Genomic DNA, 5,735 nt, shown 5'->3' on the forward strand with positions numbered 1-5,735 from the left:
GACCAGGCCCCGTCAGCATGGATGCAATCCCCTTAGATGTCTGTCTCTGCCAGCCACTCTGATGACTTCAGAAGTCTCCACTATCCTATGTCCGGTTCCCAGCCCCACCCCCCACTGTCCCTAGACAAAGGGAGACCCAGGAGGTGGGGTCCCTGCTCTGAAACACAAGTCATAAGGTCCAGCATGTGAGCCAAGCCCGCGTCCCCATGGGATGGAGAGACTGGGTGGGGGTGCTGGTTGTGTGCCCCCATCTGCTGACTCTCCCAGCCTCCACCTGATGAGGCTGAGGCGTCTGCCAGACTCCTTCGTCCCTCAGCAACGTGAGGCTGACTCTCCCACTGAGGTGGGGTTGCCTTCCCAGTGGGCTGAAATGGCTTATTGACCAAAGATTTTGCCAAGACCCCCGACTCTGGAGCTGTAGTCATCCCGGGTCACTTTTCTTGGGATCCTTGGGGGTCAAGTGGAGCCGTATTTTATCGTCACCGGCTCTTTAGCGTCCCCCAGTGGGGTGGACTCGGCACTTGTCCCTGCAGTCCAACGATGCCTAATCCTCACCTGACGTGTCTGCAGCCCCAGCCTGGTCGCTCCACCGCGGGGCCGTGTTCCTGGAGCCCGTCGATGTCCGGGGGCCGTTTCTGCACGGGCATGAGACCATCGGGCCGCAGGTCCTCCGGACATCGCATCGCGTTCTGCAGCTCACAGAGGTTTCATCGGGTGTCACGCCCCCAAGGGCGTGCTAGGGAAAGGGAGAAGAATCCGGAGGAAGGGAGGTTACGGTTACCGAAAAAATGACCGAGAAGTAACCAAAGAAGGAGAGGTGGACAAAACAGTACTTCAAGGGTCAGAGGGCACAATGTCAACGTGGCCTTGGGTTTTGGCTCCTTCCCAAAGCCACCACCTGTCCCCTCACCTGGCTTTCCCCATCTGCAAATTCAGCCCGAGCTCCCGGCCCACCCACAGGGTGATCATCACAAACCATGGGGGCGATTCTTATGTCATCATTCCATCACTCTGTCCCTCCCTCACAAGCTGGGGGAGGAGCCTCGATGCCCCGGGGACATTTGCCCGGACGGAAGGGTCAGGTTGGCTTCCGTGGTCGCAGGGGCAAAGCGCACAGCCGTCCAGTGGCTGCACATCTCAGAAGCCGTGGGACCCTTTCCCCGCGGCGTCTCTATCGGTGCAGGGGGCCGCTGTCTCCTAGAGCCGCCGCGGGAGCGTGGACGGGCCCGCACGGCGCCTGGCGCACACTCAGCTCTGTGCACGGCGGCTGCTCTGCTCGGGGGCCCACGCGGGAGGGAGGCCTCGCTGGCTGTTTCCATTTGCTGTTTCCTGACTCTAGCCTTCCTAGAAAAGTCCTCGTTTAACGAGAAAGAGATCTGTCGTCAAGCGGAAACAAGCGGGGTAGAAAACAGCAGTGTTTCCTGAGCCCTCTCCCGCAAACGTCTGCATCCTTGCAAATAGCACTGGGCCACCAAGCGCGGGCCTCCTGGGGCTGTCCTGACATCAGGGACAAGGCTAGAGAGACCTGATTAGATCCAAAGGGGTGGGGGGAAGACACGGGCACGGTGACCCGAGCAGGGGATTTAAGGCAGACATGCTGGGCAGTGCGGTGGGAGGGACAGAGAAGAGGGGGCTGGGAAGAAGCCCAAACGGGGTCTGCAGGGGGAGTCCTTTGCTGAGAGTCCCACAGTCTGTCAGTGGCAGGAAGGACTGATCAGAGAAGGACCTGGAAGGTCAGGTGTGGGGTTGTCCTTTGAGGGAGTGAGGACAGCCGAGGGTGGGTAGGACGCTCGGAACAGCCGGGGTGTGTTGCTTCACCGCAGGCTGCTTGGAAGTGGACACTTTCAGTTTCCCTCTCACGTCCCAGACATATTTGGGCCTGAGGTGTAGTTACTGCAGAGACCCGTAGCCAGGTCCTCACAGCTAAGACCCACTGAATGTGCTTCTGCTCAGAGGAAGATCTCTGGGTAAGCTCGGAGGGTGGGAGCCCCTGCCCATCTACTCGAACAGCTCTTTAAGGAAAGGATCCTGTGTTGTCTCGATTTTATAGATGAGGGTGAACCCGAAGCTCCAGCCCCAGGTCCCGTGCTAAGCAGGGGCATAGTCTGGATTTGAACCCAGGTTTGTCTGACTGCTTCCCCCCTCCCCCTGTGCCCCAACACTGTGGAAAGAGAGGGAGGCACTGCCCAGCCCGGGTTCCAGACTGCCTGCACCTGAGCAGGCTACCCCAGAAGGAAGGCGGATGTTGGTGTGCTCATCCCTGGGGAAATTGGGAGGAAGCAGAGCAGGGGAAGAGGGCAGGTGAGTCAGAGCCTCTGGGTGCCCCAGGGTGAGGCTGCCAGGCTGACCAGCAAGGGGTTTCTGTTGAGATGCAAAGGCTCACATTGTCTTTTGAGATACAAGGACTCAGGTTTGTGTTGCCCACAGTGTGTCTGAGTGTCTGCTCAGTGCCAGGTCCTGCAGGGAAACTAAGGGCCTGACAGGAAGAGACCGTGACCGTGACCTGGAGAAAGAGCAGAGACATGTCTGGGCTTTGCTGGGGCCCTGCGTTCCACCCACTTCCTAGTGAAGAGGCCTGTGTGCCTGCAGCAGGAAGAAGAGAAGGGTAGAAGGGTCGTGGCCGTGGGGGCGTGGGCAGGGGGAGAAGGGCCGCACTGTAGCGTGGTCCAGGCTTTGAATCTGAAAACACAAAACTGTAGACTCCTGGGGACAACGAAAAGGGCGTGAGCTTAGATCAGTGTGTTTATTCTGGCAGAGGCAAACCTAGAAGGCTTTGGATTGTTGAAGTCACGTTTCTCCCCAAACACCTGCATCGCAAGGCCTGGTGTTCCCTTCGGCCCTGCCTGCGCCCTCCAAGGATTGCCTGGCTCTGGGTGAGTCCCTTCCCTGGGGATTCTTTGTTCACATCTCTTAAGAACTTGGCTTCAGTCTTTTCATGTTGATTCATAGGCTCTGTCATGTTTCCTGGGTGCTCAGCTTTCATCTGCTCTAAGTACGGAGGGTACTGCCTCCTGGTCTCTGACTGTAGTCTGACTTTGTTCACTGTGTCCTTTGCAATTTTTAATGTTTAAGAGGTCAGATAACTGAAACTTTCCTTTTATGGCGTCTGGGATTTGCATCGTGCTTAAAAAGTTTCTCCAACTCAACATTATTTTTTAAAAATATTTTTTCCAGGATATTTGCAGCTTTTTCTTTCTAGCTTACATTTAGGTCCTGTTGGGATTTATTGATTGATAGATTGACTTTGTACAAGCCTTTTGATTTTTCCTTCTCCCCCTCCCCCTCTCTACTCCTCCTCCTCCCCCCTTCCTCCTCCTCCCCCCTTCCTCCTCCTCCTCCCCCCCTTCCTCCTCCTCTTTTTCTCCTCCTTCTCAAGACATCTTTAACAGGTGCTGGCTACAATCCATAGAAACCCAGCTTTTCTTACAGCTTCAAAGGAGCCTGTGGTGCACTAAGGAAATGACCCCCACCCTTCTCCCCAAAGTTCCTGGCAGCCGTTAGCATACAAAAGTTGGGTGAGGGTGGAAGGAGCTGGGCCAGACATCCACACCTGGCCTGGCCACCCTGGGGGAGGGGAGGCTTTGGAAAGTCCCACAAGGCTCAGGTACCAGGACCATGTTTCCTGCAATTTCCCCTTCCTCTTTCTCCTCATATAAAAAATATTATGGCTGGAGTATGGAGACATGAGGAAATACATGGAAACTCCTACAAATCTGATAGAATTGTCCAAAGCACATTAAATCAGGAGGGTAATTCATGTGAAATCTGAGGCATAGTCTGACTTGTTCTCGGCCAGCGCGAGCTTCTCATCAAGACAGACAAGAAAACAAGGGGAATTGCTCACGGGTGAGTGAAGCTGGGGGTGCTGTGCTGTCCCCCCTCGGGTCTGAGCCCGGCTGCGGGCTGGAGAGCAGGCGCAGCGGGTACCCCGGGAGGCCCTGGAACGGGAGGTGCGGGAGGGAATAGACAGGCCCCCGCCAGTGCTCAGAGTCCAACAGAGGAGAACACACAGAGGACTGCAGTCAGGACAGTGCACGTTCAAGGGGAGCCCGGGGAGTCAGTGGGGGCAGCCGGCAGGGGAGGCAGGGGTTGGGCTGGGCCTCTAAGCACAGGTAAACTTGTCCAAGGCGAGGGAGGTGGGGAAAGGCATTCCGGGGGGACGGAGCAGCCAAGCAAAGGCCTGGAGGCTGAGGTGGGATCAGAAGCAAGGAGGGGCGCCGGGCTGGCTTAGTAGGTAGAGCCTGTGACTCTGGATCTCAGGGCCCTGAGTGTGTTCAAGGTCCACGTGGGGGGTGGAGCCTATAAAATACAAATTAAAAAAGAAAAAGTAAAAGAAGCAGGGAAGTGAGGGGTCCTTGATGACCAAGGCGACACGGAGGCCGGGCGGGAGCAGTGAGGGAGATAGGAGCGGGAGCTTTAGGGAGCCCGGGGCGGGGGCCGGGCTGAGGAGTGTGGACCTGATCCTGTCTTAGGTTCCCCTTTCCTCCCTGTCCGAGGAGCACGCATGCAGTCGCTTGCAGGGAGATGCTTTGGTGAGAATCCGTGTCCGGCTGCCTCTGGAGAGCATAGACAGAGCCGGTGGGGATGGGAGGGCTCCGTGTCCTGTGTGGGCCATGCAGGTGGGCAGGGGCTGGCTCCCCTCCTCCTCCTGACAGCCTTGCTGGGAACTGACGAATCTGCAGGCTAGCCAGGGACACCGCGGGTACTAATCAGGCAGGAGGGAGCATTGTCCAGCATCACACCCAGCTGAGGCCCCAACACGAGGGTCAGGGCCGGGCCAAGAATGGCAGAGGACGGGAGGGATGGGACCGGGAGTGCAGACAGATCTGCAAAGGTTTGGCGTCATCCAGCGTTTGGCTCTTTCTGCCCGCTCGCTCCTCCTGCTCTCTGCCTTTGCTCTTTTTTTTTTTTTTTTAAAGATTTTATTTATTTATTTGACCTAGAGAGAGAGACAGCGAGAGCAGGAACACAAGCAGGGGGAGCAGGAGAGGGAGAAGCAGGCTTCCCGCCGAGCAGGGAGCCCGATGTGGGGCTCGATCCCAGGACCCCGGGATCATGACCTGAGCCGAAGGCAGACGCTTAACGACTGAGCCACCCAGGCGCCCTCTGCGTTTGCTCTTGGTCCTTTGCTTCATGGTGTCATTTGGCTGCGTGGGGCTCCCTGCTCAGTGGGAACTCTGCTTCTCCCTCTCCCTCTGCCTGCCACTCTCCAACTCCGCTCCCCCCCCACGTTCATGCTCTCGCTTTCTCTGTCTCTCTCAAATAAATAAACAAAATCTTTATTTAAAAAAAGACTCCCCTTCTTATTAGGATTAATTAACAATTAAACGATCCCCATTTTACCAACTCCTTTTTGATTTACAACTTTACACCTTTATATCTCCCTTTTTTATATACTTTGTCTCAGCTCTTCTCCTTTGGACATTATTAGGAACTCATGGCCTTTCACAGACTCAGCCTGACCCAATTAAACATGATCCTAATAATCCTTATCAATTATCATTATTCTATGTAATTTGGTAGGATTACCAGTGGGTGCCCCTATTGAGCCCTGCTCTGAACATGCCCGAAGCATCCTTTCCTTCTGGACGAGGGGATATTGAAGGCCCGTGGGATTCAGCTTCCCTCCAAGGAGTCTTGCTACCTTTGAGTGGAGAAAAACCCATGGGTGCCTGTGTGAGTGGGCGAGGCACTGCTAGAACATTTATCTGTGGAAGGGTGGAGTTCACTCTGAT

The 5,735-nt window shown here is 55.8% G+C and overlaps 1 long non-coding RNA gene across 1 annotated transcript; it reads left to right on the forward strand.

The window, feature by feature from the left end:
- The first annotated feature begins 655 nt into the window (after positions 1-655).
- LOC112819193 (uncharacterized) lies at positions 656-3,267 on the forward strand. Its single transcript, XR_003206780.2, has 3 exons — positions 656-1,967; positions 2,051-2,121; positions 2,756-3,267. It is a non-coding gene; the product is annotated as an uncharacterized lncRNA (long non-coding RNA).
- The last annotated feature ends 2,468 nt before the right edge of the window (positions 3,268-5,735 follow it).

Source organism: Callorhinus ursinus, unplaced genomic scaffold (genome assembly GCF_003265705.2).
Source record: "Callorhinus ursinus isolate GAN/ISIS: 27379988/994484 unplaced genomic scaffold, GSC_fseal_2.0 scaffold3257, whole genome shotgun sequence".
In the NCBI taxonomy this organism is placed as follows: domain Eukaryota; kingdom Metazoa; phylum Chordata; class Mammalia; order Carnivora; family Otariidae; genus Callorhinus; species Callorhinus ursinus.